The 10447-nt window shown below is 35.1% G+C and overlaps 1 protein-coding gene across 1 annotated transcript in view; it reads right to left on the minus strand.

Annotated features, from left to right (window-relative positions):
- The window catches only part of LOC136846378 (uncharacterized), a 44833-nt gene that overhangs the window by 16625 nt on the left and 17761 nt on the right, over window positions 1-10447 (minus strand). The window contains exons 3-5 of the mRNA XM_067117176.1: window positions 10369-10442; window positions 1074-1168; window positions 179-386 (exon numbers count right to left, since the gene is read on the minus strand). The gene's annotated coding sequence lies outside the window, so the exon portion shown is untranslated. The remainder of the gene's footprint in view (window positions 1-178; window positions 387-1073; window positions 1169-10368; window positions 10443-10447) is intronic.

The following is a 10447-nucleotide window of genomic DNA, read 5'->3' on the forward strand; positions in this document are numbered from 1 at the left end:
AAGACAGGATCTCTGTATCAAACCATTCTCTTGTCTAATGTCTAACTCTTAGCAGCACTACTTGAACCAATTCAGTCCTTATGAGGACAGGACCTCTGTATGAAACCCAGAATGTCTAATGTCCACAGAAACTAAGGAACCCAGGAAGCAATTAAACCCCTTTTAGCTCCCTGCGTACCTACGACGTTCAAGAACCCGTGGATGGACGTCGGGGGCAGAGTGTTTATGTTGCAAGTGTAGTATCCATGGTCCTTGATAGTGACGTTGGTGATTGTGAGGATCCAGGTCGACCTCTGCTCTCTCTGCACGGATATCCGGGGGTCCCTGATGATCACAGCTTCACCCATAGACAAGACGATGTTGGTCACTTTTTTCATCCAAGCCACCTGGTTTGGGAGAAAGAGCAGGTAGCATGAATAGTAAAAATAACAAGAATAAAGATAATAAAAAATGGAAACCTCTGTTCCACAGGAAATGGAAAGCCCCCTCTCCAGTATATAGAAAACCCTACTTTGTTGTAAACCGAATGCTCTTCTCTACAGCAAATGGGCAGCCCTGATCTTTAGGAATTGGAAAGCCCCATTCTACAGCAAATAGAAAGACTACTCTACAGTACAGTGAAAGCCTTCTCTACAGCAAAAGGGCAGCCCTACTCTTTAGGAACTGGAAAGCCCCCTCTCCAGTATATAGAAAACCCTACTCTGTAGTAAACTGAATGCCCTTCTCTACAGCAAAATGGGGAAAACTGTTCTACAGTACAGTGAAAGCCTTCTCTACAGTAAATGGGAAGCCCCTTCTCCAGTATATAGAAAACCCTACTTTTCAGTAAACTGAATGCCCTTCACTACAGCATGCAACATAATGAAAAAACTTGGCAAGAATTTAATGAGCTAGATTTCAGATAGCAAAGAACGGTACCAATCTACAAGTGTATGGACTACAAAAGAAGTGGCCATTTAGATGTGGTAATATCAAGAACACAATAAACAGAACAGAAAATTTCTAGTAGCACAACTACATAAATGTGAATTCTTGTAAGATTATTCAGATGGTTGAAAGTTTGGAAAACTGACCTTGTAATCTCCAGGTGTTTGCACAAAACAGGTCAGTCTTGCAGTTTGTCCCACATTGACTGTCACGGTTTGAATTGGCAGGCCATAGTGAGATTCTGCAGAAGGAGAAGAACTAGTTAAGATTCTAAAAGAATAGCTACAAAATATACCAGATTTAGAGTAGATTATTCCCTAATCAACCTACGACAATGACCAAGTTACCACAGTGGAAGTACCGTTGTGTGAGATATTGTTTCTTTGCTACTAGCAGCTTAGGCTGATTAGCAGCGTTTTGCTATTTTGTAGCTAAAGCTGTTCTGACTTTACTGCTGTTTTTTTTAGCACACTAAAGAGTGGTGTCGCATATGGCTATTACATAAGTACTCCACGGTTTAAGTAAAACAAAACAAGGGAAGTTCAAATGATTCAGTGACTTGTGACAAGCAACTAGATAAAAATTCTTTTTGCAAGTTTATAGAAAGATGAAAAATCATATGATATGAATTAAACTTATAACAAAGCCCTGTTTTTCCTGCAAAATTTTGTCTGTGGAAACATTAATAATGTCACCTAGATGCACTGCCTACAATTTGCCACTGAGGTGGCAGACATTGATTTGTTGTGTCTAAAATAAAACTGGAAATTTCAACCTAGTAAACTTTTCGGATAAATAATTTAATCAAATTTAGGGCACTTTTTAGCAATTTATTTCTCAATAACACACTCCTAAGACATTTCTACTATGACCAAATTACCTCATGGGAAAGGGGATCATGTCACGTTTTCTGGATACAGTGGCCTTTCCAGAATACTAACCTAGAATTTGTCACCTTGGGGTGGTGCCGGAATGTGAATTTCAAGTTCTCATTGGTTTGTCTCCTATTTTTTATCGTAGTAATTGACTATTTAGCTTTTGAGCTACTCGTGGGCGTGACTTACTTTTATTTTCCCCCATAGGGGATAGTGCCGCCAGTGTACCTCATGCGGTGCACTGTAGGCATTACTTAAGGTTCTTTGCAGCGTCCCTTCTGTCCCTAGCTGCAACCCCTTTCATTGCTTTTATTGTACCTCCGTTCATATTCTCTTTCTTCCATCTTCCTTTCCACCCTCTCCTAACAATTGTTCCATAGTGCAGTTGGGAGGTTTCCCTCCTGTTACACCTTTCAAACCTTTTTATTGTCAATTCCTGTTCCATCGCTGAATGACCTCGTAGGTCCCAGCGCTTTGCCTTTGGCCTAAATTCTGTATTCTATTCTGTTCTATTTTTATTTTCATTTCTGAAATCCCTTTTGGTAGTCATTGCCACTTGATTTAGTTTTTAATATTTTTGATGACAGTAATTGCTCCCTACTTGTGTTACTGAAATCGTTGATCACAGTGTTTATTCCTTAACTGGGTTTTTTATATGTCGTGACAGGAACCGCTTGATGATTATTTGGAAATTTATGGAAACAGTAATTGCCTGTGATTGTGATTTTGCATAGATTGTAGTGCTGGTCCTGTTGAGCGATATTCTAAACTTTGTCAGCATTTCTCTTGACAGGGTTCCCAAATGTCTGTCAACAATTTTCAGTTTTCTGTAAAAGAAAACTATTGTGCTAGTTTTGTCTGTCCGTCCGCACTTTATTCTGTCCGCACTTTTTTTCTGTCTGCACTTTTTCTGTCCGCCCCCTGATCTTAAAAGCTACTGAGGCTAGAGGGCTGCAAAATGGTATGTTGATCATCCACCCTCCAATCATCAAACATCCCAAATTGCAGCCCTCTAGCCTCAGTATTTTTTCATTTTATTGAAGGTTAAAGTCGGCCCTAATTGTGCTTCTGGCAACGATATAGGAGAAGCCACCACCGGGCCGTGGTTAAAGTTTCATTGGCCGCGGCTCCTACAGCATTATACCGAGACCACCAAAAGTTAAATATATTTTCGGTTGCCTTGATTATACGCTGTAGCGGCTGTACAGAAAACTCGATTGCGTCGAAGACTCTTCGGCTCATTTTTTACTTGTTAGAAGAGCCTCTGCTTCAAGCAATTGTCTCTGGAGTCATTTTAAGAGATCCAATGACAGTATCTCCTCCGATGGGGATTTTTGGAAAATGTAACAAGTGAGGTTACTTCACCCTTCTTGTGGTTCTCATTTCCACAGCTACGGATCTATCGGCAATAATCTCTGTTGGCTGTCAGAAAGATATTGTTGAAGTCTCATAGGTAACAAGGGGTTCTTAAAGGAAGAAAAAGGCTGATTCTGACTGACTATGAAACTTAAATGAGTTATTTAAATTATATTGTATGATAGGCCATATATATATATAACAATATATTTATGATATATATATAATATATAAAAGTTAAATGATATTATATTTAAATATATATATATATATATATATATATATATATATATATATATATATATATATATATATATATATATATAAATATATACATACAGGCATGTATAAAACCTTGAGCCATTTTCCCTAGCAGTGGGTGGCTCCCAAGAAAAGTAAAAGTACAGACAATAATCACTACCAAATTCACAGTTAAACAGTTAAACCGCTGAATTATGGATGGACCCCAAATTTACACAAAAAACTTTAGCTAAAATTAAAAAAATACAGTTCCCTTTGTATTGTAATTGTATTTGACTAGGTATGAACAATAGAAATAGGAAAAATAATTCAAATATTTAGTCTGGTACCATCTCCATTTCAAAAGAGAAAAAAATGATATCTAAAAGATTTTGTCGATTTGGGAGTAAAGCTTTAAGAAGAATATTAGGAACCAGGTGGCAGGATGGAGTTAGAAATGGAGCTAATGAAAGTTCCACATGCAGATGAGATCATGATGAAAGGGTGACGGAGATGGCTTGGACATGTCCTTCGAATCATCCCTAGGAGAATAAGTAGTCTGTGATAGTTCCCCCTGGCCCCGTGGAGGTAGTGCCGTCAGTGCACCTCATGTTGTGCACTGTAGGCATTACTTAATGTTCTTTGCAGCGTCCTTTCTGTCCCAAGCTGCAACCCCTTTGATTCCTTTTACTGTACCTCCTTTCATATTCTCTCTTTTCCATCTTACTTTCCAACCTCTCCTAACAATTGTTTCATAGTGCACACCTTTTATAACCTTTCTCCTGTCATTATTTCCCTTTCAGCGCTGAATGACCTCAAAGGTCCCGGCGCTTGGCCTTTGGCCCAAATTCTATATTTTATTCTATTCTAAAAAAACCACTGGCATATGGTCAGTCTTACAAGATTCGAGAAGAGTTCGAGTGAGTGACTTGTTTGGTCATAAAACAGCGCTCTTATGCTTGGTAGACTTCTAATAGAATAGAATATAGAATTTTGGCCGAAGGCCAAGCCCTGGGACTTATGAGGTCATTCAGCACCGAAAGGGAAACTGAGAGTAAAGAAGGCTTATTGAAAGGTGCAACAGGAGGAAAACCTTTTGCAGTTGCACTATGAATCAACTGTTGAGGAGAGGGTGGAAAGAAGAACAAAGAAAGAGAATATGAACGGAGGTACAGTAAAAGGAATGAAAGGGGTCGCAGTTAGGGGCCGAGGAACCTCAAGTAATGCCTACAGTGCACCACATGAATGAGGTCATTGTAGTAACAATGATATAAATTACTTTTATCTATATTTTTTAACTTCGCAACGTGATAAGATATATTCAGTATTGCCACCTGACAGTGCATTTTAATTTTGTATCGGAAACATTTGAAATCCAAGAAATAAATATTTCTTATAGTTTCACCCACAATACTTGGAACTGTTGTGCAATACTGTAGCCATGAAATATGGAAAAGTAAAATGAATAATATATATATATATATATATATATATATATATATATATATATATATATATATATATATATATATATATATATATATATATATATATAATATATATAGATATATATATATATGTTATATATATATATATATATAAATATTATATATAAATATATATATTATATATATATATGAAAATATATTACTATATATATAAATGTAATTATATGGATATTAAATGGATATTCTGTCCACTTTATTCTGTATATATTTATTCTATATATATTTTTCTATATATATATATTTATGTCCATATTATATATATATGATATATATAATTATATATATATATGTATGTATATATATATATATATTATATATATATATTTAACTGTATATATTTTTCATATATTTGCAGTATTTTATATGTATGCACTTTTTAATATATATATATAATATACCTATAAAAAAATATATTCTGTAAAGTTGCAACCAAATATGGATTCTGAAATTTTTTGTTCCCACTACTAAAAAGGAATACATAAGAAGTAAACAAAAATATTAATTTATATAGTGTCCCTATTTATAACGATATATGATATATTTTTCTTATAAGTCTACAATCTATAATGGACAATATTATATATGGATTCTGTCCAAATTTTTATCATATTATATTTTTATATAATATATAATATTATAACTTTTCGGTAAACTTTTTCTGTTCCCAATAGATATTCTGTCCACACTTTTCCTGTTTTCAAAAAAACTCCCCACTTTTTCTAGGCCCAAATTTTTCTGTGGCACTTTTTCTGGACTTATTCTGTCCACAAACTTTTTGTTCCCATTAATCTGAAAATAATTTTTCTGTTCCCAGTTTTTTATTTTTAATCTAGAAAACAATTTTTTTCCTAACTGACTTTTTCTGTTCCCACTTTTTCTTCTTATAATTCTACATTCCATAATGGACCAATTTTTAATGGGCCGTTTTAGATTTTACAGCATTATTTTCCGTTCCATTATAACGAGACCAACGAAAGATAGATCTATTTTCGGTGGCCATTAATTATACTTTTTAGCGGCTGTACAGAAAACTTTTTTGCGCCGGAGAAACTTCGGTGCATTTTTACTTGTTATTTTTATCATCAGTCGGGTCATTTACGGTAATTTAAAGTCAATAAGAGTCCTTCTTCCTCCTTCCACCCCCAATCCCTCAAAGGCGCCATCCCACACCTACCTGGTTCCAAAGAAAGAGAGAGAGATTTCTTTCGTGGTGGGAGGTCAGGTCAAGATACCTTCCCTGGGTCACGAGTCCGTAAGGATCAAGGTTCCTCGCGACCCTTCCACTCTGGAGGTTTATAATCTGCTGAGAGTGTCTTCTGCAGCCTCTCTCCCCTGAATACGTTGTTGGGGAAGCCATTGGCGAGGCAAATCATAATCCCGTGGAAGGTGGGGGGCGGGAATAGCGCCGGCAGTGCACCTCTCGTGGTGCAACGTAGGCATTATTACCAAAGGGTGTTGGCAGTGTTCCTTCGGCTCCTAGCTGCACCCGCTTGTTAGCCTGTATATATCTATTATATATACGATGGCTATATATATATATATATATATATATATATATATATATATATATTATATATATATATATATATTATTATATATATATATATTTATGTATTTAAATCAGTATAGAGTCCTTATACCTCCTTCCCCACCCCCACCGCAGTAGCTCCAAGGCGCCATCCCACCCCTACCTGGCTTCCATACAAACAGAACCCAGATTTCTTTCAGGTGGGACAGGTCAAGATAATTTTGCTTGGGTCAGGAGTCCGTTGGTGGATGGTTCGAAGGTCCTTCCACTTGAATTAATCTGCTGAGTGTTGCTGCAGCCTCTTCCCCTGATATATATATATATATATATATATATATATATATATATATATATATATATATATATATATATATATATAATATATATATATATACATATATATATATATAATATATATATATATTTATAAATGTATATATATATTACATATAGCCCCTGTGAAATTAAAGGATTAACTATATCCATAACAGCATAAAGTCCATATATATAAAATAAAAAATTTAATAAGGGGATATTGTAAGGTATCATTCCTCTTGAATTAGTATGCCAGATTTATATATATATATATAAATATATAGTCATATATTTCAAATATGATATATAGCCAATGTTATAATATATATATAATATATATTCTATAAATTATGAATTATATTAGATACATATGCATACATTATATATATATATATATATGTATATATTATACATACTTATATATACATATATATATATATATATATATATATATATATATATATATATATATATATATATATATATATATATATATATATATATATATATATATTAATGGCTACAAATGTACTCCTGGTATTGCATCTGTGAGCTGAAATTCCTGCCTTACATCTCAGTGGCTGTTTATGCAATATGCTCCTCATTCTCATCATGTCAGTACATCTATCATAACCCATCATGTCAGAGACTTGTTAATTTCTTAGTGATTCCCAGAGACCAAATTTCCACAGATAATGGAAGTCTTGGAGTGGACATTTTTGTTAGCCCTGTGGAGTTCTCTATATCGTTTTGCTTTACCCCCTTCCCTCCCAACACCTTTTCGCAATACATCTTTGCACTTTGCTGGTTATGCAGTTATGGTAGGAAAGTTGATTTATGTTGGATGCTAACACAAGCTGTTGTGAAACAAGATGATATGGCTGACAATTCAGTTTGAGAGGAAGAATGGCAACAAATTGCAGGATAAGTTAGTTCTGAATTAGCAGTTCCATCACGTTTTGAGAAAATCTTCCCTGGCATAAAAGTTAAAATCAAGGCTTGGCAAATTCCATGGGATGTGCTGATTGGTCAAAACCCAAAAATGTTGGAAATTACCAAGTCGGCTCCACCATGAGGTTAAAAGTTTTTCATGGGCAGCAGAAGCAAGAAACGGGTCATTGCAAAGGTGCACAATGTCCTAGAGACCATTAACAAATACGAATAGCACCCAAGTCCCCTTTCTTTAAAAGGTATGACGAGAAGAACCAGGCAGATGCTGGAGACCAAACATTTACAGATATGACCAGCGCCCCAGTCCTGTTTCTTTCCAAATTAGGACCAGCAACAACCAGGCAAAGGCTGCTGTTGACTAAGCAGGTATACCTATGGGCCAGTTTACATTGGCTGGTAAAGTCATGTTGACAGTGAAATCTACAGTGTCAAGCTATGAGCGAGGTCTTGAACTTGGGACCACCAGACTGTGAAGTCCTTGTAAAACTAACAGGGCTATGTTGACCCTAGCACATCCAGTATGCCAGGATGGTCACTGTCCTTTGCCAATTCAGAATTACATGCAAGTCTGCAGAGCATGCATGACTTTTCAGTTACTGTTTGAGACTGATAGCAGAGCAATTGCTTTGGTTGCTTGCGTGCTTTTACTCCTTAAATACAAAGATGAATGGTAATTACATTCTCTCCAGTTTCTAGAAGATATGAGTGTGAAGTAATAAAGTTGTTTTTGTATAATGCTCTTTTTCAAAAGGTATAATTCACTCAGTTTTAGCCTATTTATTTGGGTATTATATAAAATTTCACAGATGCATAATGTAGAAATATTTATATGACATTTGATGACTAAGTGAAAATCTCACAAGTTATCCGTTTGTCTTTTTTATTTTCATTTCAAATATATTTGTCCAACATCTTACATTCAAAATTGTGCCAATACAGATTCATCTGCATTTAATTTTCAAATATGCTAAGACATTTGTTCAAATTCACCCAGAATTTTAACGGTTCTGTCAGTGCTTAATCGTCCCAACATGAAAAAAATATAAATTTCAAATATGTACAGGGATCTACAATTTAGAAAGTGAAGTCAGGATTTTAGTGCATGCCTCTTAACTAACAAAAATGAAACAACTATTTAAAGACTGCATTGAGATGTAATGGACCATGCCAGTTTACACGATTGTGAAAAGTTACTATACTATTTAGTGACTGCAGTTAGGATCTTAGAGTCTATATAACTTAGAAAAAGTGACAATACTACAGTATTTAGTGACTGCAATCCTGATGTTATAGTCCATGCACATTAGTTTAGTTGCCTAAAAGTGGCTATACTATATAATGACTGCATTTAGGATCTTGGAGTCCATATAACTGCAGTCAGTGACTATGTTCTGATTTTCTAGTCCATGTCTCTATTATTTAGTGACTACGTTCAGGATTGCAAAAAACTTACTATTATTTAGTGCCCGTAGTTGGGATGTTTTAATCCATGGCTGTTAATTTAGGTGATTCTACTGTTTAGTGGCTGTATTTAGGATCTTACAATCCACATGATTGCAAAAAATTGACTACTATTTAATGACTTTTAACGGGATGTTTTTCAGTTCATTCATGCCTGTTAATTTGTACTGATACTACTTTTAGTGACTGCATTTAGGATCTTGGAGTCCATATAACTGCAAAAAAAAAAATGGACTACTATTTAATGCCTGACTAGTTGTCCTTGACATTACAGTCCATGTGTGTTAATTTAGTCGTGAAAAACTGGACTTCTGGCTTACTTACTCCACATGATTGCAGAAATTTGAAGCTGGTGCCTGCAGTTGGATTTACCCTTTCATCTTCCCTTAATTTAGGTGATAACGGTTTATGGCTGTATTTAGGATATCATCCTGACACCTGCAAGGGAAAGCACACAAAATCCACATTAATTTGTCCTCAGTGCTTGGACGACGAAATCCATGGCTGTTAATGTTAGGTCGATTAAATATTGCTTGCTGTAATTTGATGATTACTGATTTAGTGGTGTAGTTGGCATCTTACTTATTGCAAAAATTTCTTCTTTAATGCCTGCAGTTGGGAATTCTGTAATACATTGCTGTTATGGCACTAGGTGAATTTTTGGCTGTATTTAGATCTCTGCATATTTTTCCACATGATTAAAAAATTGACTCCCATAATTTATGATAATAATAATAATAATAATAATAATAAGGTGATAATAAGTGAATTCTAGGATAATAATAATTTATAATGCCTGCAGTTGGGATGTTTTAATCCATGGCTGTTAATTTAGGTGATTCTACTGTTTAGTGGCTGTATTTAGGATCTTACAATCCACATGATTGCAAAAATTGACTACTATTTAATGCCTGCAGTTGGGATGTTTTAATCCATTGCTGTTAATTTAGGTGATTCTACTGTTTAGTGGCTGTATTTAGGATCTTACAATCCACATGATTGCAAAAAATTGACTACACTATTTAGACTTTTAACGCGATGCTACAGTTCAGTTCATGCCTGTTAATTTGTACTATACTTTAGTGACTGCATTTAGGATCTTGGAGTCCATAAACTGAAAAAAATGACTACACTATCACTGACTGGGTCCTTGACGTTACAGTCCATGTGTGTTAGCCTAGTCGTGAAAAAGTGGACTTTTTCTTACCTCTCAAGAATAAGCTGGTGTCTAGAGAACCCTTTCATCTTCCCTTGGGGCGTAACGGCTATGGCTCCTGACACCTGCA

Source organism: Macrobrachium rosenbergii, chromosome 15, assembly GCF_040412425.1.
Source record: "Macrobrachium rosenbergii isolate ZJJX-2024 chromosome 15, ASM4041242v1, whole genome shotgun sequence".
NCBI lineage: Eukaryota > Metazoa > Arthropoda > Malacostraca > Decapoda > Palaemonidae > Macrobrachium > Macrobrachium rosenbergii.